Raw genomic sequence first — 26,490 nt, 5'->3', positions numbered from 1 at the left:
GAATTCCTCTCACCATGATGGTTTTGGCAACAGCTGAGAAGGAGTCAGTATAATCATCTTTGTGACACAAACAATGATTATGCATAATTATCTTCTCCATAACATAATTATCTTAGTTCATGTTCTGTTGCTGTAACAGAATACCTGGGGCTGGGTAATTGATAAAGAAAAGAAAACTTATTTAGGCCATCCTACTAGAGTCAGTGAAGTTTGAGACCAGGTGGCCTCATCTGGCAGTGGCCTCTTTCTGCACAGGTGGTATCAAGTGTTAGGAGCAGGGGCAAGAGTGGTGAGCAGGCATGCACAGAAGGTGGGGGTGGTAAAGAAGCTGACCTGCTTAATAACAGCCCTCTCTTATGGGAACGAACGCATTTCCATGAGAACTAATTCGGTCTCCCAAGAAAGATATTAATCTTTCCCCAAACGCCGTACCTACCAACGCAGCTCACTGAAGAAGCCTCAACGTGATAAGCACGTCCAAACCATAGCTATTGTCTTCCTCTAGGTTCTGCACATCTGTCACAGGATCCATGACACCTAGAGCACGACTGCACCTAGAGCATGTGGATCATATTTCATGGGAAGTACAGGTCCTTCTGTCTTACGTTTTTAAAGGAAACTTCCTCAGTGGTGGACGCTTTTGCCACACCAGTTTCCATAGCTGCCTCGTGATTTTGCATTCAATTAATACACACATTGTAATATTTCTCGAGCTTGTTAATGTTGATTAATGAGATCGTAGGTCCTGGAAAGCCCAGCTGTGTGTTCCTCACCATCATGTGAGAAGACAGCATGCTCTCTCAACATACACAGGTATTTGTTCTCTCAGAGGCATGTGGTCATTCTCTACCCAGGAAGCAATTTGGAGAAGGTTTTCTTTACAACTCACTGGAGTGTCTCTTTCTAAAATAGCTGTTGCTTTAGCGCGCCCATGGTCCACATGTTCTGTGTCCAGATATTCAAGATATTCCAGATCTCGAATAACTAGAACCAAAAAGAAGGTGTGTATGCCAGATTTGATTTTCCAAAGATGGCCACAATTATATGACCTCTATTAAGAGGTTGGGTCTATGCCAGGACTACCTCAGGTAGCCAAAGAAATCTATTAATTTGGAACATATAAGTTAGAAAACATGGTATAATGCATTCGTGACTGTGTTACCCTAAATCATGTTTACGATTTTGCATAGAACTTCAAAGTCTATTCAAAGAGTATTGTAGGAGTTTGTACACTATAGCAGGGCTCACAAGGGAGGTATTTTTGGTTAGGGAAGTCCTTTAGCATCCATCACATTATACTAATTACAACAGGAAAGGCTGCCAGAAGCCTGGGTTTGGGAGCATAAACTCCCACTCTTCTTTAAAAACCTTGATGAAAAGTGGAGGCTTTCTGGATGACTCCCCACACAGTCCCAGGGAGCCACTGCAAACTCGATGTTCATGCAGCTAGTGCTTCTTACGATGTTGTTCTCAGTCATGCTCTTCAAATAACCCAGAGATCCCCTGAAGCCTGCACCCTACCATAGATCCACTTAAGCAGGATCTCTGTACCAACGGGCCTGGACTATTCCATTTCCACTCCTTAGGTGATTCTAACACACCTGACGTTTGAGAACTACCACTAGCACATCCCTTTGTACCATGGTCGATGTTGCAGGTACACATCTGTCATTTTCATCAGACTGTGAACCTCTTGAAAACAGGAACCCTGTGTGAATATTCTCATCCTCCAAACTTGGTACAATTCCTGGAACACAGTAGATTCTTGTTAAGTACGTAATCCATTTCTTAACACTTCCAAGAGGTCCCTATGTTCAGTATAGTCAGATGTGCATACCCTGAATCTAATCAACATATTCTAGCTATCTACTGCATAGAAATTGGCATAGTGTTACTTCCACTGTATTCTATTGGTTAAGCAGTCACAGAGAACATCCAAATTCAAGCTGAAGGGAATGTCAAACAATCTGTAGACATCTTTAATCTACCACACAGCACCTGCCAAAGCCTATTAAAAGCAGATTGGGTATAATTCTTTAATCTGGCTTTATGGGCCTTTGAAAGAGCTAAATAAGCCAATCATGTTTTGTAGCCTACGAAATAAAGAGGTCAAAAGATATTGGGAAAGGTATAAAATACGAAAGGGAAATATCCAAAGGTTTTTCTAGTGCTTACAGTTCTGTTCAGCTTACTACAACAAGCAACTTAGTCACAGGGCTTTTGAGCTTCATTTGAATTCCATTATGTCTTTCCCCAGAAGGTAACTGGACTTTTCAATAGTGGTCAATGAAATGAGTGGAACTCTTTATCAATCTTGGACAAGGCAGAGATTAGAACTGCAAAAAGTGTTAGAAAATCCTGGGAACATCATCAACATCATCATTATTTGGTCCTGGAGATTGGACCCAGTAGTGCTTTACCACTGAATCACAGTATCCCCATCCTTTTTATTATTTTATGTTGAGACAGAGTTGCTGAGGGACTTGGTAAGTTGCTGAGGCTGGCATCAAATTTGTGGTCCTCCTGCCTCAGCCTCTGGAATCACTGGGATTACAGGTATGTACCACTGCACCTAACTTCTGGATGTCTCTTGAAAATCTCTCTTTCACTTTTTTCTTTTTATATTGGCAGATCTACTCATGTGCTTAAATAAGACATCTGGTCTTTTCCTCACCCACTTGATTCTAGGCCTGACCACAGTGCATCGCCGAACAAATAGACATGAAATCAACCAAACTGCTCAACTATTAGGTAGTGAAAAGTGAAGAATTTGCTTGGTCAAGACAGAAACTGAAATAAGTCGTCCTTGTGAAGCTAGGTTAAAATGGCATTTCAGCTAAAAGCGCTTTTGTTGAGCTTGAAAATTCTTGGCTAAGGGGTGGGAGTCATAAAGTGCTTTATGAGTCATGAGAAGATCAAAGATCACCTTTCAACTTTTCAGACTAGCCCTGACTACTTTTGGTAGCTTTGCTTTCTTTCCCTCTTCCCTTCCCCCCCCCAACCCCCAGCTTCCTCATCCATGTCCACTTAGAGTGTATCTGTGATGAATCTGGAGTCAGTTCAAGGAATACACAGGAGGACTTCAGCTCCTAAAGCAGGCTCTCTGTAGGAGGGAGAGAGAAAAGAAAACACCCCGAGGTGGTTCTGTATTTCCAGAAGATTAAAAATAATTAAACAATAAGATATTCAACTTGGATTATTGCAGACAGTGATTAATGGCCCCTTTCCCTCTGATGATGCCCTTCCCCTTGACTAATCCATCCAACCTCATTTCCAAAAAAAAAAAATGTTGGTTAACACTTTGTTCCATTTTATGTACTCAAGCAAGTCAGGGCTGTTATCGCCCTGAAACCCACACCAGCCAGCTGCCTCCCCGTCTCCCCTATTGGAATAAATGAGGGTGAAAGGAGACATTTCTAGAGGCATCAGTGCTCAACTGAGTAATCATCTATCTATTCAAGTCAACAAACAAGGGTTGCCCAAAGCTGCTATTGGTAGCTGGAGGTCAGTGTGAATTTTTCTCTACCAAGGTATACCACACTGTATCCACAAAATAGGTACTTGATGAATAAATTATAGAAATAAATTTCTTTCCTTTTTTTTTTTTTTTTTGAAGTAGGATAGTGACTTCTTTTCATGGAAACATAGACTTAGGTAAAGCAGATATCAAGTTGATGCTACCATTTCCATAGGATCTCAGATTTAAAAATGGGCTCATATAGTCATTCAACAAGCATTATTGAGCACCTAATATATGCCAGATTCTCAATTCCACCTTGCAGTATATTAAAGCCAGGTTTGTTCTAGCAGCAGTGACAGAAAATTATAAATAAATTATTTCAATAGACAGTCCATAGTTTGTCCCACTTAATGCTTTGTGTATCAAGGTACTTGGGAAATACTAGTTGAATGAATAATAATATAGAAAAACAATAGCCACCAATTATTTTGAGCATGACACCTCTAGAGCTCATGTCCTTGAATTTTGTGTCACTGTCTTGCCAGCTCAGTGCATTTTAAAGGAATGGTAGGTATCCTTGGTCATTCAATTTAAACACTAGAAATAGAACTAAAGTATAGATTTTAGCCCCATGTCTCCCTGATCCTCAGGTAGTCAGGAAGAAAGGCTTTTGTACTGGGAAAGACATCAAGTGCATTTGTAAAATGACAACCAACCAAAATTATATAGTGACTGCTAAAATCATCTAGAAGTATGACAAATTCATTTTCCAAAGTTTATAAATTTGATTTAAAATAAACCTTGACCTTTGAGCTAATTATGAAATTAAATATTAAATTTAGCAATTTTCACTGAATATTTTTGGCTATTCCCCCAAAGAAATTCATCAACTTCCAATTTGGATTTTCTAACATAAAGAAACTTAGATTTTATTTAGTAGCTCCATCAGTGGGCCCACAAAAAATAAGGGTTTATCCTTAAACAGATCTACTTGGTTACATCTTCCTCTCTTTTCCCAAGCTACAAAATTTCCATTTGAATAATAGCAAATTCCCCTTTGTAAAATGTAGGAATGGGGAAGGTCTCCACAATAATGGATTCAAAAAGGCTGAATTTGGTGGTGCATGACCATAACCCCAGTAACTAGGGAAGCCAAGGCCTGAGGATTTCAAATAGGATGACAGCCTGAGCAATTTAGTGAGACCCTGTCTCAAAATAAAAGGTAAAAAAGAGCTGGGGCTATAGCTCAGTGGTAGAGAACCCCCAGCTGGTTTCAATCACCAGACAGCAGAGAGAAAGAAAGAGACGAAAAGAGAAACTGAATAGCCACAGTGTGTATAAGTCAAAAACAAGTAAACAAACTTTTATCCCTTTTGTTGCTAACAAAAGCAACTAAATACAGCCTTTATGTAAGTTGGAGCCAGACCCTGAAGCATTCTTTCCAGAAATATAACTCCTGACTCTAACTGGGCCCTGTCCCTATATACACAGGAAGAAGCTGACCCCTCAATCTAAGAAATGCTCCAAGGAACCATGGAAAGATGTACACCATTGGCTGTGGGGAAGACTCTCTTGAGACATGCTATTCGTAACCATAGAAGCACTGGACTGAGTATCTTTTGAGAGTATTATCAGTACTTTCATTAATAGCACAAACCGGGTTTCTATTTTTAAAAAAGGGAACAAACTTTTGGAAGAGTAATCTTTGCATGTGTACCCAAGTACCTAACGTGTTGTTGCCGCCACTGCTCATCCAACTTTTGGAGCTCAGTAAGTGGATCAATAAGAAAAAGTTGACATCCTCTCTAACAAACAATCTCAAATTGTTTGACAAGATTGATGTCTATTTCAAGGGTTGGATGACTGTCGGAGGTAGTTCTCTTCCATGTGATGAATCAGGAATTCAGGCTTCTTATAGCTTCTGTCATGATCATCCACAGCATATATCTACATGGAAGAAGGAGCAAAGAAATTGCCTAAAGAAGTTCACATCAGGGCTGGAAATAGCATATTTCACTTTTTTGCCCTCATTACTTTGGCCAGCACCCAACATATATCTCCAATTTGACTGCAAGGGAGTGTAAGAAAGCTGGAGTTCTAGTACACCCAGCAAGGGGAATAGGATTGGAGAGCATCTCTCTTATGTCTGTCAGGAGGGTCATGCCTTATGAAATAGCACAATAGAAAGGCCATAAACAGCCTAACATTTTTAAATATTGATGAAAAGATCATCCTATGTAACATTCCCTGTGCTATACCAGCAAAAATGAGAGTTTAGGGTTTGGAGAATATACTCTGGAATCACCTTGCCTCAGTTTATGTTGTGGCTCTATTGCTTATTAGGTATGTGATGCTGGGTAAGTTATTCAATTGTTATGCATGTTAAACTTACCTGTAAAATAGAGATAATAGCATCTACTTCATAGGAGGGTTATTGTAAGGATTATATAAGATGAAACAGTTGAAGTACCTGTGCACTTTGGAGGCTGAAAGAGAGGGAAATTGGAAGGATGCAGGCTCTGAGATGATTTGAGATGGGAGGTACTAGTAAACACAGATGGCAGGGGGGGGAAAGGGATTAGGAAAGCATTCCAAAGTTGGTCCAACAATTCCCTGATTTTCAATGATACAGGCCTGTCCAAATGAACTTTTTAAAGGTGGAGTTGTTCTTTGTAGAAACAATATAAATGTACTCTTATATGGATGCAGAAATGTCTCATGGGCTTCAGGGACAGGGAGAAAACCGAATCTTGGAACTTCTAAGACTAGGAACTGGGGACCATTAGGGAGCCAAAAAGCCCTTCTTTCCTCTTACCTTTACATCCCTAATTATGTTAGTATCATTCTTTTGCCTCAAATCAACTGATTTTCTTCTCTTCCTCATGGTAGAAAATGACTATTACCAATGTTTACATCACTTTATAAAAAAGGTCAACAAAGATAAACTGGAATGTTATACCCAATTCCAAATTTCCAGAAGAGGATCTGATTGGTCTAATTTGGTCAGATGTCAGGATCTGATTGGTCAAATTTGGTTAGGTTCCACTCTGGGTCCATTTAGTTAGGTTCCACCTGGTCCACTAACCTTGACCAGGTGAACAGTTTGATATTACGGAACAGGACTTCTACAGTAATCTTGTGTATTTGAGGGGGATGCACAGAGTTTTTCTTCAGGTTTGTGATGACATATTATCTTCTGATGTCTTTTTTATGTTATTTCCATTATTGTTTACCTCAGTTTTTCATATGCTTATGTATTTTCTCCCTGATTAATTTACAAGTAAGTTAAGAGGCAGGACCATATGCTGCGATTGTTTTCTGTTCCATAAGGCTAGTATAGTGACTTACAAGAAGTGGCAAAATATCTTTTAGTTGAATGAATAAATTATCAACCCCAGGAGAGTGACTCTTGATAACTCAATGACTTCAGACTGTTAAGACAGTACCTGTGGGTGTCTAACTTTCATAAAGAAAGTGATTGAATGAAAAAGAGATGATGCAGGAGAGAATCTAATGTTTTACAACTAACTTATTTTTAATCCCTCCCTGCAAACGACTGACTTGAGCCTCCAAAAACTAACTTCTGCATTATTGGTCCTGATGCTGTGGCTTCACTGAATACTTTGCCCCTCACTCTTGCTGTCATCACTTGTTTCTAAAACTGAACCTCAGTGTAAATCGTAAAGGAGTATTAGTTACCTGAATGTCACCATTTTGGATGCACATAATAATTAGTGTATGCATTTGTTACTACTATTAATTCTTAACTCTTCAATCTTCATTGTTGCTAATCCATCCATCTCTTCACTCATTGAAGAGTCATTCATTGTGTCTTCCATGCACAAACCCCTGAATATATTACAGTGGTTGAGACCCACTGTCCCCTTCAGTTGTTTATGGCCTAGAGGTGGAGCAGACACATCAGCAGGCGGTCACTGAGGAAGCCAATAGACATCTTTTCCATATTTGTGGTTCTGCAGATAACACTTGGCAAATGAAGAAATTTATAAAAAAAAAAAAATCTTCCCTTCCTTAGCATCTAAGTAAAGAGAATCATTTGGAAGGCTACAAGTATGTCACGTTAAAAACGTGTACCTAATTTAACAAATTTAATTTTATGCATTCTCTATTCTTGGTAACCAGTCTATATTTCTTTCCATCTGTTTTCAAGTTGAAGTCTAACCATTGTTAAAGTGAAGGCCCACTTTTTTTTTGTCTTTCTTTCTAGTCTTTCTCCTTAGTTGATTTAGTCTTATTGATGCAGAGCTCAATTTCCAATGGGTATAATAATAAGCAAGAGAGAAAGAGTTTCCATGGGCCCAGGGAGTGGGCCATGAGAGGTAACAGGTCTTGAGAGGTCAGCAAAGAAGGAATATGCATTTAATTTCACTCCACCTCTCATCTCAGTGAGAACACCTGCAGTGGCTACAAGGTGAGAAATTTGAGAACTCCACCTGTGGAGGGAGAAGCTGGCTCTTTTCCAGCTATTTTACAGTTTTTCCTACTGCATCATCCAGTGAAAAAGACTCATCTATTGCTAATCCCATCTGCCCCAAATAACTCATAGAAGGTATCTCTGGAAACTCAACATGGAACAGCTAGATTCATGAGAAAGACAGAGGTAGGCGTCAACCTTTTCTCTACAATTCTTTGCAAATATTTTATTCCCCCAACCCTTCTTCTAAATGCAATAGGGAAAAATATATTCAAGCAACCAAAAAAAAATTGGAAAATGGAAATAGAACAAAGATTGTGACATGACAAGTACAGAGCAGTTCCTTGCTGGAATTCTAGATCTCAATGTACAAGGTTTGGATTTGTGGTAATGTGGCTCTCAGAAGGCTGCAGAATTAGCAAGCCTTGTGTAAGAATGTTGTTCCATTATTTATTCAGAGTAAATAGTCACATACAAGCCCACAGGAGCTGTCAAAGCCAGCATTAGACTGGGCCTGCGGGTAGAACTGTTCTTTCTTGTATCCTCTTCAGGGACCCTTTCTAAAGAAAGCATCACCACATATTTAAAACATGATGGGCTTCATCTGACTTCATTTTGGGTGGTGCAGAACTTTGTCCATTTTTTCCAACTTGGGAAAATTTAAGCACTGTCATTGCGGTCAACCCTGGGACACTCACTACCTACTCCCCTCCTACCCTCATAGTTGTTCCATCCTTGCCTAGTTTCCTCTTCTAGAGAAATGTGGATTGGGATTCATTGTTCTACCATTGCATAATTTCAGCTTCTGCCAGTTAAGTGGTAACAAGTTTCAACTGTCTCAGAGATGGTGTCTTTCATTTTAATTTCTAGGGACATATGTCACAACTCTGAGGTTGGTCATCACTGGATTGTAACTGGGATTTGTCTGATCTAAACTCAGGCTCAAGATATATAAAGAATTGAGCTTGACAGTAGCCAAAGGCCTTCATAAGAATTTTATGCAGTTTCAAACCTTAGTAATTTAGGTCCTAGCACTATCAAGAATCATCTGCAAATGGTTCTCTGAAGGACATGTATTAAGTTCAAAACAACTACATTTATCAAGTTTCACACAAACATGCATGATGTATTTTTTCCCCAGAATCCAGCATAAGTAAAGGTTGCCGTAGGTAACAAGACAAACTTGCACCCTGTAGTTAGCAAGACTGAAGTTCATGATATTTGGGAGAAAATAAATTAGTTGTGATTAAATATCATTTATAACTCTTTTCTTTTATACTTGCAGCATAAGTTATTAAATTTTGAAAATTCTCCATTTAAAAGATGCTTACAGATTTCATACCTGAATTCTAAAAAGCAAAAGAGCATTCACTGTTTTTCAAAGTTACACTTAAATAAACATCTTTTTTAAAAAGCAAGCTCTAAGGGCTGGGGTATATCTCAGTGGTAGAACACTTGCCTAGCATGTGTGAGGCACTGGGTTATATTCTCAGCACTGCATATAAATAAATAAATTAAATAAAGGTCCATCAACAACTAAAAAAAATATTTTTTAAGAAAGCAAGAGTGTACTTAACACAACTTAGGGAAGGCAGAGTCCCTTTAATGGCTGGAAATGCTGACTCAAAGGTGTTAGAGAGTCCTCTGCTTTTTTTTTTTCCTGAGACTTTTTCCACAACTGTCCTGGCTTTGCCCTCTACCCCATCTCTATGGTCAATTTTGGGAGACTATCAGGCAATTCAGGAATAAGCTTTGTGGTTGGCTAGCACCTAGACCTATTCCCCATACCATCTGGACCTCAGTTGGACAGTCAGATTAGGAGGAAGTTGTTGAAAATGGAGCTGAGTGTTGCCTTTTCCAACCAAGTCAAAAGACTGCAGGGTGCCTTTAGCAGAAGCAAAAGTCTTCCTGCAGAGGTGTCTCATCTTGACCTCAGGGGCCACTTGCCCTTGATACTGCCCATATCCCCTGCCTTGGTCATAGATGGGGATACCACCACATCCCAGCCCATTCTGCAAGTTCCTGAGCTCTTCTCTGAGTAGTTTCTACCACACTTGGAGAACACAGACCTGAGTTCTAATTGCAAGTTGTGGGACCTTTGGCAGATTGCTTCTATCTGAGCCTCTATTCCCTGAGCTGCAGATGAAGATGATAACGGCATCTAACACACGAAGTTGTAAGGATTGATGTACAGTTCCTGGCAACAGTAAGAGCCCAGCAAACATTATCAGATAGCATCATAAAATGTATCATCAAAATGCATCTGGAAATATAGTCTAGTTACTTTGAGGGTCCCAGGTGATCCTGCTGATCCAGGTGTGGGAAGCACTGGTTTCATGCATCTTAAGTTCTCCTTTTATCATTATTGCCATTGTTACAGTTATGGATTCCCTCATTTTGACACAAAACCCATTGGTGTGAATAGCAGAGTATTTGTCAAGATTAAAATGCCCTTCCTTTGGTTATTCCTGAACTAAGAATCAAATGCCAGGACTAGGTTCAGGATGTTGCAGCTTCCTAAATCAAAGAAAATGTCCTCAACAGTCAAGGTGATTTGAAATCTAATAGTTCTTGCCTGTGACAGCTATTATCTCTTCTTCCTCTAAAGTGGCTCTTGAATTTGTTCCTTCTCCCTCCTCTCAGAGGTGTGATGGCCTCCTCCTGATCATCCTGATTCCACAAGTCTACCTCCAGGAAGTTGAGACAGAAAATACTAGATGGACCCAAGAACACAGTCATTGCAAATCTCATATTCTAAATTTTTTCATTGCTATATGTTTTCTGATCAAACTATTTACTGTATTCTATATTTCAAATAATTGTAAATGAGGAAATTAGATGTTTGTATTTATCCAAAGGTGGGAGGGTAAGTAAAGAAAGGTTGAGAAGTTCTGCCCTCAGAGGGTGCAGAGCTGCCCCTACACGGCCTTGCCAGCCTCACCTGTTGTAACTTCCCCTATGCAATCTATCACCTGCCTCCCTGAATTACAAATTGTGCGGCCTATTCTCCCAAACACTCTGTCATTTTTTCCTGTCTTTGCAAGCTTAGTTACACCTATCTCTGGAATGGCCTGCCTTTAATTGAATTAAAGCTCCTAATAAAGTGTCATCTCACAAGAGAAATAGATTTGTAGTCAAAAGAATCTGAGTTTGAATACTAGCTCTGCTGTTTCCTGGTTCTATGAAATGAGCAATAACTCAGTTTTCCTATCTGTGCGCTGCCCAAAGAGCTCAAGTTCCACAAAGTTGAGAATAAAACTGTAAGTATTTAACACATAATTCCCTATTTGAGCTAGCTTGACTACTTTTTCCCTTCACCAATCACTTTAGAACTAATTCAATTAAAAAAAAAAAAGATTCCCCCTGCCCCCAAGTACTTTGGGTACTTTTAAGAAAGATTGTTGATCACTAATTCTAAGTCCAGGACCCAGGTTGTCCACAAAGCTCACTTGGAGACTGGAATTTTGCCTTTATCATTATTGCCACTGTTATCTTAGTCACCTGAAAGTTGCTGACTTTTATTGGACTTTCAGTGCCAGTTTGAGCAGTCAGGCTGCCAGGTAGGATGAAAATGGACCACCATCCCTGTCATCATCTTGATGACCCTTCCTTAGACTAGTGGGCCCCATCACAAGTGTTTAACGGCGCTTTTCACAGAAAGTACTCATACATTTTGGCCAATCAATGATCTCTTCAATCAATGCTAATTAAATCCCAGAGTTTTCTCACCAGATTGTGGTGAATTTTTTTTTTCTTTTTAAGACAGGATGGGAAAGGGATTCTCCCTTTGTTATTCAGGCTGTCCTCAAAATCACCATCCTCCTGTCTCCGCCTCTTAAGTGAGTAGCTGCCATTATATGCATGTGCCATCACACTAGACTTAGAGGAATTTTAAATACAGGAAACACTTGTATCCAGAAACTCTGTGTGTTATCCAAACCTTAAACCTTGGCAAAGACTTTAACTGGATCAACCTAGGGGGCCAGACATCCAAGGGTTTTCTCCTGAGTGTTTTCTCGTTGTTCCCACTTGAGTTTAAGTCCTTTGTACACCTGAGCACTCCAGGCCTCCTCTGCAAATTCATGTATTCAATGGTTGCTTGGGTTCTGCAGAAGAGTTCTTTTTTCTCTTCTCCAGGAAGCACCAGTTACCAGAAAGCAGGATCCATGCAACAAGTAAAATGAAGATAAAAACATATCTAATGATGAGTCTAAGGAATAACAAATAAAATTAAATAACATATTAAAGTGACTAGTATAGTTCCTGGTACATAGTTCATTTTGGGGTGATAAAAAACAACTAGTTTTCTGAACTTCATAGATAAAGCACTCCTTTCTCTGTGACCTGCATGGATTATTGTTTCTCTGTTTAGCCCTGATCATCTTGTTTGGTAGTTGTATCATTCTCCCTATAATGAGACCACCACTGCTCATCTCTGTATCATTTCCACTTTCCCTACTCTTGGCTCAGCACAGATACATCATAGCCTCTTAATAATTCCATAGTGAATGCATTCAGAGGATAATAAGCTTGAAACTAGCAAATTCCTATTTTCTTTGGAAAATGACTGTGTCAGCACATCCTTTGTACCTTGTGTGCTCTTTCCCAGCTGCCTTGTAAGTGACTCCAGGTGAAGGTGTTTATTTTTTGAGGCTCGATTACCAAGCCCGGGTATCCTATATAAGGTAGACACTCAACGGGTGTTTGTTGATGGTGATGATAATTGAGTTAAATGCTTCCTTAATTGTTCACTTACAACACAATTCTCAGTGCTATCATTAACCTAAATCCCTGCACACCTACCCCTCAAACAAACAAACAAAAATGTCTGCAGTTCCTTATTGCTGACACCATCAAATGTCAGAGTACCTGGACCTGTGAGTTGGCTTGCAGGTGAATGTCCCTCATCTCCACCCCAGGGCAATGTGCTGGCTTCAGTTCCCAATTGAACCACCATTACAAGAGTGATTTCAACATGAGAATCCCAATAGCCATATGGAATCAGATGAGTGTGAGAGAACTTAAGATGCCTGAAACCAGTGCTTCCCACACCTGGATCAGCAGGATCACCTGGGACCTGTATTAAAAATATGTAGTCTCCTTTAATTCAGGAGTCAGGATGTGGATTTAGGAATCTCCATTTTTCAAAAATTTGCCAGGTAGTTTTGACACAGCATCAGACTCCTGAGAGTGGACTGGTCTTTAGAAATGTTGACCTAGATCACCATCAGGGCTCAGTTAAGACTTTTCCAAACTGGTTGGTTCATTGTTTTACAAGGGATGTGTAACCAAGGAAAATAGGACACCTAAAGGGGTGGCATGACAGCATTCTTAGCTAACAGAACCTGCCAGGTTGAGGGATAGGATAGGTAGAGACGAGTGTGTTGAGTGACAAAGGCGGTGAAGGTGCGAGCAGACACCTTGCCTGGAGAATTCATGAAACCAGGAGGAATGTGCAATGAGACAGGAATAGGAAAGAAAAAGGGCCTTGGAGGAACAAGGACAAAGAGTCAAGCAGCAAAGTCTGAGGCAGCTACACAGAAGTTTAGTAAAGGTGACCCCAGAGGTCTAGCCCTGAGGATCTCCAAAGCACCAGGCAGAGGTCCTTTCAGAGGCATAGTAATAAGTGGCTCCAGCCTGAGAACAGAGATGAAATCATGGTTGTGCTGTTTTCTTGTTTCAATGGGAGAAGTTGTGGACTATCATCATGAGAAAGAGAAATAGTGAGGTAGTGCAGGGCCAGTATCAGCCACGTTGAATATCTCAAAGCTTGGAAACTGTCCAGGTAAATCTGAAGAAAAGAGCAAAATAAGAAAATGTGACCCAGGGGAATGATCTGTTTAAGAGAAAAATATTTGATGCTGATGAATGTTTGCTATAGTTTCACTAGATGTTCTTATATAAGTGGAAGAAAAGGTACCGAGTTCAATTTTTTTTCATAGGCCTTTGATTCTGCTCAGAGGGCTGGGGTAAATCCCCGAAGGCACAGAACAAGTCAGATGAATTCCCCAAATAGGGCAAGAAGCAGGACCCAGATGTGGGCAAAAGCAGTCTCTTGACACTGGAGTGATCTTGGGGATAGGCAAAGATCAGCCCCAGGAAGGTAGTACAAGTCCCAACCCAGAGGAGCCAGCACTATCCCTAGAGAGAGGATGATTCTTAATATGAAAACATTCTAATTGTTAAAGTTCCCAAGAGGAAGGGGAAACCTCTGAGCATGTCTTTTTCACTCTTTCCCCCACACCCTAAAAGAATGAAAGGTTGGTTTCCATTTGCTCTTCCAGTATCTTAGAATCTCCTCTACCACATTCTCCTCCCTGAATGGGTGTTGATTCCTCTTTATATCCTTCAACATTTTGCTTTATGGTTATAACTTCTGTTTACTTGATATGAATCCAAAAGAAAAAAGTCATTTGATGCAGTGTAATATAGGAAAATGGAAACAAGGAAGGATGATAATTATCAACATTGTATAAAATACTTAAAATGTTTCATGTTTAAGAGTGGTCATAGCACACATACCCACAGGGCACACTTCGGTCACCTGGGTCACCCTAGGATCCTTCCTATAGGACCATGTTTTCTTATTTGGCAGACACCAGAAATTAGCCACTTGTCCTGGTCACTAGCCAAATATGGCTATTTACATTTTTTAATTAAAATTAAATAAAATTAAAATTCATTTTTTCTATCATACTAGCTGCATTTCAATCTTTGTAGCCACATGCAGCTACTATATAGACAGAACAGATGTAAAACATTTCTGTTATGATTTGGATCCAAGGTGTCCCCCAAAAGTGCCTCTGTTAATGCAGGAGCACTCAGAAGTAAAGTAATTGGATTGCAAGAGCTGTGACGTAATCCATTCACACCAGTTTGAATTGACTGAGTGGTAACTGTAGAGAGGTGGGCCATAGCTGGAGGAGGTAAGCCACTGAAGGTGTTTCCCTGGAAGGTTCGTCTTCACTACAGTTCCATCCTTCTCTCCCTCTGCTTTCCAGCTGCCATGTCCTAAGCAGCTTCCCTCTGCCTGGCCATTCACCATGATGAGCTGCCTCATCTTGGGCCCAGAGCAATAGCGTTGGCCTACCATGGACTAAATCTCTGAAACCATGGGCAAAAGGAAACTTTTCCCCCTCTAAGTCATTCTTTTCAGGTATTTTATCACAGTGATGAAAAGCTGACAAACAATTTCTATTGTTGCACAAAGTTGACTTGGACAGCACTGTTACGTGGGCATCTCTTTATTCAAAATGAAGGAAAACCAGCACCAATCATAGGCTTAGGACATTTAAAGGATAGATAGCATGATGGCAAGGAACGATTTTGTAGTGAGTCCTGGGTTTGAGTTCTGGCTCTGCCACTCGCCTCTGGGAACATTGCTTCAGTTAAAGTTGGGATAACAATAGTTTTCTTCAAGAAATGTTCTGAAGACTAGAGCTGATATATATGAAACATTTAGTAAGGTTCTTATTGCCTTGTGGCTGCTCAGTGACAGTGAGAGTCATTCCTGATTTCCTTCCTGGGGAATGAGTTTTACACAAAATGTTGCTTTATCCAGACAGTCCTCTATATCCTTTACATGCAAAGTGAGACTCACAGACCAGCAACCTCAGGATCACCTGGGAGCTGGTTAGAGAAGGAGAAACTCAGGCCACAGCCCCAGAACAATTACATCAGAACGTACATTTTTAAAGGATACCCAAGTTATTTGTATTACATTAAAGTTTCAGAAGTGCTAGTGTATGCATGGTTGACAAAAATTTAAGATAAGTAATCTATGTGACCCCCTGAAAAAGTGTGTAGATAGTGGACTGTGGAACTCTAATCATAACTGAGATTCTTCTTCTGAGGAGCCCATGAGAGCCTAGGCTGAACCAAGCAATGATGGGACCTGGGGCTAAGAAGCAGAATCGGAACCAAGATCTCTTACACCATCCTAGCAAGATAATTCTAAAAGAAGCAACATCTCCCACCTTCCTAGATAGGTCATATAGTAGCATCTTAGAATCCTCCCAAGAAATAAGCTATTGTTATGTAACAAATTACCTCCCAAAATTAATGGCTTAAAACAACAATAATAAGTTCCTATGGATAAGAAATTCATACAGAATTGGATCTTGGGTTTCAGTTGGAGGACTTCGCAGGCTGGTGGCTAGAATCACTTGAGGGCTCATCAATCAGGGCACAGCCACTGTGGCTGGCTGTCATTTGCAGGCCTAATTGTATAGTAAACTGGAACATTGCTCATCCACACAGACCCTCTACATGACCTGGTCTTCTTCAGAACATAGTGACGAGATTCCAAGGACATGGACATGGATAGAGGGAAAAAGAGAGAATGGAGTGGGAGAGGGAGAGAAAGAGAAGAGGAATGAGGAGAGAGAAAAGGGAAGAAGAAGAAGAAGGAGGAGAAGAAGAAGAAGAAGAAGAAGAAGAAGAAGAAGAAGAAGAAGAAGAAGAAGAAGAAGAAGAAGAAGAAGAAAGACAAGAAAGGAGAAAGAGAAAGAGAGACAGAGATAGACATATAGAAAGAGAGAAAGAAGAAAACCAAAGGTCAGGTATCACGTTCTATGACCTAACTTTGGAGGTGGTTGCAGCATCACTTCTACCACATTCTAAGGGTCAAGGAAGTGACAAAATTTTGTTCAAGTTGAGAAGGAGGACACATGGACTCAGCCTCTTAATAGAGGTCATGCAATTGTGACCATCTTTGGAAAATCAAAGTGGTATACAAATATTCTTTTTGGTCTAAATTGTTCCAGGTTTCAAATTACTACTTATCATTAACAAGTTCTTATTTAGTGTCTTCCATATGCAGTACACCATATTCTGATTCCTATTCATTTGACAAAAAAAAAAAAAAGCTATAGGGTATTAATCTTTCTTTCATATACCAGGTTCTTGGGAATTTTTACAATACTTTTTTCTAGGAAAAATAGCTTCAAAGCTAGTTTTACTTTCCATTCCAACTTTTTTTCCCCATGTTATTCCATTGGAGTCAAAACTTTAAATGTGACATTAAAAGATTTTGATAATAAAGTGAGAATCAGTTGAGTAGGTAAAGATTATGGTTCACTCACTGGTACTAAGTCCCCAAGCATATTTTGGTTTCTCTACAGCTTGACATTCCTTAATGGCAAATAAAATAATTCCCACAAAAATTGTCCAGGCATTAAAATTTTGGTTTCTACTTTTGATAGCTATCTAACTACCTCACATTTTCAGATTAAAACTTCTCTCTGTGCATTTTCATCTTCATAGTAAAAACTTTGTTGGCAAGATTGATCTCAATCTGTTTGGTGGTTCTTATATTAGAGCATGAACCAAGGGGGAGGAGGGGATCTAGTCTTCCACATATGACAAAATGAAAAATACTAGTGTTTGTTTCTCATTAAAAAAAAAGTCAGAGACAAAAACTACAATTGGATCTGGCCTATAGCCATTCATCCTAAATAATGGAGGAAGAGAAGCATAAGGCAACCCAATATAGACTTGGCATAGACTTTCACGTTTCTAATTTTGTACAATCTTCTGTGTTCCCTTTCACCAGAAAGTCACATTCTAGCTTTATAGTTAGATGGTCTGTTCCTGCAACAGTCCTTTCTCCTCACCCACCTCCTGACTGCTGTTAGTATCTTAATGTTCCCATTATTTCCTTTTCTCAGAAACAAAAACACAACCATTCACATGTGTGTACATTCTGTCACATATACACAAACCGACAGTCATAAACAGTCACCCCTAAGCACACACATATTCATACAGAAGCCTACACAATCCATGTCCTGATTTCCATCACCTATGTAACTACCTTGCTGATTCTTCCCTTGAGCACCCCAGCTTCACCCCTAGGCAGAAGGAAACCCTCTCACCTGGGGGGAAATACCTGACAATTGTGACATTCATGTTCAAGACACTCCCCCAAATCTCACCTAGGGCCCTGAGTTTCTCTAGGGAAGCCAATACCTGACCCCACTCTTTTCTGCTAATCAAGATTATTGGAAAGTAATTACAAGTAGTGAAATTTGCACATGGTTAAATTTGCATCTGTCCTAATTTATTTTTAATTTAAGAAAATTCTATAATATAAATGTTAAGGATTATATGTGTCCCCTCAAAAGATGTTGAAATCCTAACTGTCAGTACTAGTAAATACATACTTACTTCTAAATAGGGTCGTTGTTGATGTAATCAACTTAAGACAAGATCACTAGGGTGAGACCTAATTCAATATAACTAATGTCATTACAGAAGAGAAGAGACATAGAGACATACAAGGAGAATGGCATGTGACAACAGAGGCACAGAGTAAAGAGATGCAGCCATGAATGAAGGCACATCAAGGATTTCCAGCCTTCACAGAAGGTGAACAACATCAAGGAAGAACTCTACTGAGTCTTACAAGGAGCGCAGTCACTGTTGATACCTTAATCTCAGACTTCTGGACTCCAAAACTGAGAGAATCAACTCCTATTGTTTTAAGCCACCCCATCTATGGTACTTTGTTATGGCTACCCTAATAAATGACTGCTTTACTAAATGATTTACTAAAATAAATCATTGCTAGGGAACCTCATGACTAATGAGACAAAATGAAATGTTCTTAGCAAGGACAAGCTTGGGGAGAGAAAAGAGGGTCCAGCTGGGTGGGAGCTTGACACCTAAAGGCAGGTCCTCTGTCAGTCTGTATCATGGAACTACTCAAAAGAGACCATATTTACTTTAGTTCTTCCAGGACATTTAAAGTTTGATCATGACAATCATAAAAATGAAATGCTATCCCTGTGCTTATCTGTATTTATATTCATTGGAGTCTGAGGTATGACTATGCATGCTCTGAATATTTCTCCATGTGCTAGGATGTTCTCCTTTCTATAGTGGATTTCCTGCTTTGCACATCATCAGCACAGGAACTGCTGGTATGCTGGGGCTACTCCTCCATGTGAACAGGCTGGAAGAAATTCAAACCAGAGAGGAAAAACAGACGTTGGTAGAAGCTGGGGATGTAGACATACATCTTAACGTACATCAGTTAAGAAACGATAATGTTGTTAAAAGAGGAAGGAACAGAAGAAAATTATTATTCATGGTATTACTGCACCTGAATTTCAGGTATTTCACATATATATATATATTGGTATCTAATCTTAACATCCTTAGGTGTTGATGTTTATATGGGTAAAATTGAAGCTCAGAAAGCTTAATTCATCTGTTCAAAGTTTCACAGCTAGTAAGTAGACGAGCTGATATTTTAATCCAGTTATGCCTGATTCCTATCTTCTTAAGTAGTGAGAACTCAATAAATTTTAGGTCTCCTTGGAGAAGAGTTAATCAGAATCAAGGAAGGAAGCTGGATTTTATTACCAAACTAAAATTGTAAATAGCCACATCTTTTTACATTGAGTATAATGGCAGTCTTTGATACTCAAGAAGTCTAGTTTCTAAAAGGACACAGTTCATGGCACAGAGTAAACTAAATTACTAGATGACCAAATGAATAAATGGAAGAATCACAGATTAAATTTTTAAAGTGGTTTACATTCTCTTGTACTTACGTCTAGTATTATATGTGGTGATTTGTGTGTATAAAAGGATCCTAAATGACAGCCTGAGATGTGTATTTCCTATATGCTCAGCCACTCCTCTGGGCATGAATAAAGAGTTGGTAAAGGGTCACTTGTCTGCATGAAAATTCCAGGTGTCGAGAGAATCAGTGATGAACTCAGTGACACTCAGAGATACCTCAGCTGTTGAAATTAAGCTGGCCCTACATCTCAGTTCTCCAATCTCTTAGGGAAAGAATATGGCACCATATTAGTTTCCTATGGCTGCTGTAACAACTTACCACAAACCTGGTGGATTAAAACCATGCACTTAATTCCCTTAAAGCTCCAAAGGCCAGAAGTCCACAATATTATCACAGCATCATGGTGTAAACCAGGGCCACGCACCTTGTAGGAGAAAATATGTTCCTGTCTCTTTGGCCCTAATGGGGGCTACAGCATTTCTTGGCTTATGACTATATCACTCCAATTTTCAAGGCCAGCATCTTCAAATCTCTTCCTGCTCTGACTTCACATGACCCTCTGTGTCTGGCAAGTCTCTATTTGCCTGCCTTTTATAAAGGATATATGTTACATTTGGGGCCCACCCTGATAATCCAGGAGGATATCCCCATCTCAATATCTCTACTTATTCATCTCAACATCCATACTTACTCACATCTGTGAATATTTTGCCATTCACAGTTTCCAAGGATTAGGTCTTAATATCTTGGGGCAGGTGGCTATTATTCAGCCTACTATAGGGACATAAGACTGATCAAGGCACCGGCAGGGAAATGGCCTCCTAGTCAAAGTCTGCAAAACTTGTATCATCATTCTCTAGTGGGAATGTTGTTAATCAATGATTCAACTTAGAGTGTTATATGATGAAATACTAATTAAGTGCAATTTATTAAGATTGTTAGTGCATCTAAGGAAACACTGATGTATTCATCATTCAGTAACTTTGCATCAGAGAGTCAACCCTGAAATTATTGTTTTTTGTTGTAGTTGTTGTTGTTGTTTTCCAGGAACATAATTTAAACTTAATTAATTCTGTGAAAATGAATGTGAACATATTTGTGAGGAATTAAGTTACAAAGAATTAAGTTTAGTATACATTTTCTAAGGTGTGGTTCACTCATGCCTTCCATTCCTGTCCTCTTGTGTTTGTACAGCTGGCAACTGTAAATCCAACATGAAAATAGTGTTTGCAAATCAGCAGATATTTCATTGTGCTCAGGGGTGAATTTGTCACTGCTGAATTCTGTGAAGATCCATATTCTTAGTCTGTTGATTTGGGGTGACAGATAATAGCTATGGCATCACTCTCATGGGGACCAGTATTGGCTCAGCGTGTCACAGCACAAGATACTAGAATCATGTACCCCAATTTTTTCTGGTTTAACTATAGAGAGCCATATATCCTTATGGGTATAATCCTGGCATTGGGGAGGGCTTTGATTTGTTCCTTGAGAGGGTTCTCTTGAGTTTCCGGTTTAGCTACAGTCTTTTTAACCTCAAGCTCAGAAGTCTGCAGGACTGGAAGGTAAAGACATTATAGAAAACCTATACCAAATCCTCTCTCTAACAGCCATCCTAGTGTCAACAGAGACTCCAGTTCTCTTGACTCATATCAGCAGTTGATACCTGGCACATTCTTTATTAGGTCCTATACAGGGGGTTGTAGCTATGAACCCAGCTGGAAAAATTCATGGTGGAAAAAGCCGGACTGTGCCCCAACTCTAGTTTCTGAAAGGCTGAGAATGGCCTGCAGTGGAAAATGGATCTGCAACAGCTACCCACAAGGTCACTGACAATAGCAACCTCTTTTCTCCACCAGCCCCTACCGTCCTCACAAAAAGTACACCTTCTCCTTCACAAGGAGGCTGCCATTCCATGGTCGTCAGAAATGGAAAATCAATTCCAGATTCATCACCGCCGGGAATTAAGTATATTCCTTAGAAATAATGAGTTATGAGGTCATTGAGGGCTTGTTCCTTTCCTGCTTGCAGAGACATTTTAATTTGAGGAGAAAAAGTGACTAATGAACTGGACATTCTAATTCTAGTGATGTGCTTTTTCCTGTTTTTATGTCAACTGAACCACAAAAATGTTAATTTTTGTCTCTTTATTCCTCTTCAAGGTTCAGGAAGAACATCGTCACTAAAGGGAAAAAAAAAATGTATGACTCCTAATCTCTGCACCCACCTTCCTAAAAAATCAGAGTAAGATGTGGCTCTGGTCTCAGGGAATCTGTTTTCACAGGTGGAGCACTTCCACTCACCAGCAGGGTCCGCACAAAGGAACCGACACAAAGATAATGTTTTTCAGAACCCAGAACATTCAACAAGGTGGAGAGAGGCTTTATACAAAAAAATTTAACAAGTTGCCTTAGCAAGCTTCCCAAGAAGCCGACTCACAACTCACTCTTGGGGGTTTGTCAAAACAGGCTGCTGAACCCCACCCAAGAATTTCTGATTCAATCTGTCAAGGATTCGTATTTTGAGGACCACTGCCTTAATGCCTCACTATGATCATCCACAGTCATAGTCTATAAAAGCTATTCAGAGAGGGAAGACCTTTTAAAACAGAATGCCACAGAGTGACGTCTGCTTCTGGCCCTGCTTCTTGAGAGATTCTTAGAAAAAAAAAATCTGTGAACCATTGTCGGCCTCATCTGGACATGGAAGAAAGGGAGTCAGAGGGACAATTTCTCTGTTCGAATAAAATTCTCTGTAGTGGCCCAGGATGTCTATGGCATAGTCCTTTAAGATTGTGGCCATACCCTATGAAGTGAAGGCCTCTTTCATGTGGGCAGGAGTTGGTCCTGCCACAATGGTCCTCTTCCCTTCACCATATCAATTGCCATAATTTAAAATACTTTGTGTTTGTCTGTTGAACATCCTTGGCTTCCTACTTCCTACCTTGCTATCACTTTCTGCAAGAATCTGAGTTTTCCTTCCTCTGTAAGGATGTGTTTCTCTGTGTCAAAATGATGTTCTCCCCCACTGCCCCCTACCCCCCACACCCCATCTTGAATCATTGTGCAAAATTTTCTCATGGATTAGTTAACCATTGACTGATTCAGTGACTTCAACACAGTGCAGTGACTTCAATGCAGCTGAGTATTTCATTACACTGGACAAAAATCTAACATGACTTCTCTTCCCCACTTTTCTTCTCCCAACAACATCCATGTCTCAGACCTGAGACCTTCATTCCTCTCCCCCTTCTCTCCTGATCACTTAGGACAGTGAAGACTTTCAGAATGGGGTACAATTCCCAATTCCACCCTATGATGGAGCAAAGTTCTATAATTTACTGAGTCCCTATAAAACAAGGGCTTTCACACCTCCATAAATCTCAAGGAGCTATTACGAGGAGCTGAGGTCCTCAGAGAGGAAGCTTAGCATGGCCAAAGACTATTTTACTTACAGACCAAGGGTTATTTTTTAAATTTTTAATACTAAAAAAAAGCCAAAACATAATAATAATTAAAGCCTTCAAGGTCTACCTGTCTATATTCAAACACTTATAAACTTATATTTAAATACTTATTTCCTTATGAAGAATTTATCCAGTGGACAGGGGTTACCTAAAATGGAGAAGGGAAGCTGACGCCTGTGGATATCTACAATATGCCAGGAATTGAGTTAGGGGTACTGGCTATGCTCTGCAAATTAATCATTATAAATAGCTCTGAGAGTTTGGCTTTATTATTTCCACTTCACAGACAAAAGAGACTGAGGGTAAGAGGTTATATAATTTCCCAAAGGTCAAGTCAAGCCATGGCTGAAACCTAGAATTATTTTCCTTCTATATTATATGGCCCACTTGGAAAGTGATATGGTAAAAGGAGATGAACAAAGATAAGCAACCTAGAAAGGAAAACCAAGAAAGGGTGTACAATGAGACAATGTCAGAGTCATTAACATGGATTATACAACCAGCACATTTAAAAACCATTACAACATGGAAATTTTTCAGTGAAAATAGATTTGAGAAGTAATGAGAGACACTGGCAGAAAGTTTCAGGGTAGATATGAATAGAACCTCAGAGAAGGTTAGAAAAAGATGTTAGGAAATGCTTGCCCTTGAAAACGCCATGACAAAGATGCCAAAGGCACGTGGCCAAGATTATGGAGGACAGGAAAATGGACAAAGGGAAGTATTTCTTTAGTCTTGTTTTAAAAAAGAGCCAGAAAGTACAAATAAGTGTGAGGTCACATAAATGCTAAAAAAAAAAAAAAGTTGTCAAAATCAAGGAGAGAGAAAGAGGAGAAGGAGAAGGAGGAAAGATGAGGGGAGGGGAAAGTAGCAAGACACAGGAGAAAAGACAAGAATATTTTTAAGGTTTCAACAAAATAGGCAAGCAATTACTCTAATGTCTGCAGAACATTGATTTTATGCTAATAAGGGAAGATACAAATACAAAATACCTTTTAAAATTTCAAAGTAAACTACAGAGATGGGTTAAAATGATAATATCAGCAAGGAGTTCTTACGAGAAGGTGCTATATGAATCAAAAAGCTGGGCTCAACTTTTTTCTTCAAGGTTCCTGCAAGAACCCTGGTGACTTCACTGTCTTCTCTGCCTTGCTTTTCTCTGGCTCTTTACTGAGAAGCTAACTAGCAAGAGACTGCAACAATGCCCAGGCAACAAAGGGCTGGTTGAGAGGGCACACCTGCTACTCTGTCTTTTATAGTGGGTGGCAAACAGTGCCAGTGAGAGTTTGCACCATATTCGAAAATGCCACACTCAGTCCCTGCTACTGGGTAATTAGTATGGGGAGTCTAGACCCAGCATCTCGTTCCTCATGGACCCTATCCCATGCAGCTATCTGGTGAATTATAGGACAGTAATTGAGGTTAATTGTCACTGAAAGACACATGCCATATGATCTTTTTACATCTGCTTAGTGAGATGGATCCAGCCTAGAGAGATGTTCCCATGGGTACCATAGGGATTTGCTCTTACCATTTATGTGCTCCTTACATTTATGGGTTATGCACAAGCTAATGGGGCTAATTGTTATTGCTCCGGTGGAAGCCCCTTGAACATCCCCCAATGTCCTGCCTAAATGTTAAATCTGTTTGTGCTTTGGTTTGTCCACATTTTGTTGTTCACATAAATAAATAAATAAATAAGATTACCACAAGTGGAGGTTGGCAGGTTTGACTATTGCTCTCTACTCAAAAGGGATTTTGTTTTTCAAGTCATAGAATAAAATGATTTAAGAAAAAGAATCCTCCATGCTCAGGCTTTGCCTTCCAGCTTCAAAGCCTTTTACAAGCTGCAATTCATTAAACGCAATAATCATTTGAGGCCAGTGGACCGACCTCTGCAGGGAGAGAGGCCAAGCCCTCCCACCCCACCCTCTTTCTCTTTGTGTTCCCAACCACAGAGAGCTGGAGAGGGGGCAGGATAATGGTGCTCCCACCAGGCGGCTGCCCATGGCCCTCAGCCCAGGCCTGCTTTTCTGTCTCCCCCTTGCCAGGGCTCCACGCTCCACTTAGTCATTGGGAACAGGCTCTTCTCTCCTCGGGGCTGCGATTGTCTGCCTCTCACAAATAGACAGACTGCCCACATTTTTTATTTCCTTTAGATAAATGAAGAATTTCCTAGCCACAGGGCCCAACCAAGCCTGACAGATGCCCCATGAGACAGATTCTTCTCTGCTTGACCACTCCAGGGCAGATAGCCAAGAGAACCTCTACTTTTTTGTAATGAAGCCTGAGCCAGAAAGCCCCCACAGCATGCAGAGCCACTGGCCAACCTGGCCAGGCCAGTTACCCCTTGGTGACTGCCATCCACCACCGCCATCCGGTCGCCTCTCCAGAGAGGGCATGGGTGTGGCTAACTGTGGTCCTGGGGTCACTGAAGTGAGAGATATGTGGTCTAGGGAGCTCCTGTGGGTCATTTCAGTTTGGAGGACCTATTTATTTTGCCTTCTGTTATCCCACATGGACCCTACCCAGACCTTTTCTTAGACAGAAGGAAAAAAAATTTTAAAGCACCCACAGGCCCAGCCACAGCATATTAAATTTCATAAAGCAATGCTGAATTAACTTTCATGATTCTCCTTTCCAATTGCCTTTTCTCTCCTAAGTCTGCCCAATATTGAAGGAAAAACAAGCACACTATCCCCTTAAAACAGTTCTACTCTAGGGAGACAAATTCGTTTTATCTTTAATAATATATCGTTTCCTAACGTACCAAGAACATTTGGGAGTTTTATCAGCAGAACAAACTTAAAAGCAAAACTCTTGTGTCAGTATCTTCTTGGGCCAGAGTTCATGTGGGTGAGAGATGTGACAACCCAGCCAGGCCTCTCTCTCTATCCCTTCTTCACCATTTCTGCGTCTTTCCCCACCTCTCTTCCCTTCCTCCAGCTCTGCTCCAGGACACCTGCTTCCTCCAGCGTGCTCTTCTCCTCTCGGAAGACTTACACCCTGCCCTCCCTTCAAGGCCAACCCAACTCCCAGCAGCTCCTTGAAGGCTGTCTGTGGCTCAGCCTAAGTGTATCACTTTTTTCTTTGGATTCTTAAAATGTTCATACCTGTTGATGTTCCAAAGTATTATGTCAGACTTTGAAGGAACCTCATACCCTAACCTCTTCATTTACAGAGCTATAAAAAGTCATTTCAGCTTCCATGATTTTCTATGTCACAAGACAGTTTGTAGAAGGGACAAGAATCCAAGTCTCCTGGCAATGACTTGCCTTATTTCCATCCACCACCACCCCCGCTCCCATGATAGCCAGAGACAGGTCTATAGATCGCCAAAGAACATCATTCTCCCACTCAACCCCCAAAATCAATAGAGGCAAAGTGGCCATGGCTTTTAGCAGAATTTATTTTATTCCTCTGTGGACACAGATTCCTGCTTCCAACTACACAGTCTTATGACATTCAATACTTCCTTGCTCTGAATGTCTCCAGTTTTGTCACAAGCTCTTGCTGTCCGTAGTTATGGTGTGAACGTGGAATATCCCCCAAAGGCTCATGTGTTCAATGCTGATTCCCAAAGTAGCAATGTGCAGAGG

The sequence above is a fragment of the Marmota flaviventris genome, chromosome 5, assembly GCF_047511675.1.
Source record: "Marmota flaviventris isolate mMarFla1 chromosome 5, mMarFla1.hap1, whole genome shotgun sequence".
Lineage (NCBI taxonomy): Eukaryota > Metazoa > Chordata > Mammalia > Rodentia > Sciuridae > Marmota > Marmota flaviventris.
The sequence above is the reverse complement of the archived record's forward strand: the minus strand, read 5'-3'. Positions refer to the sequence as shown.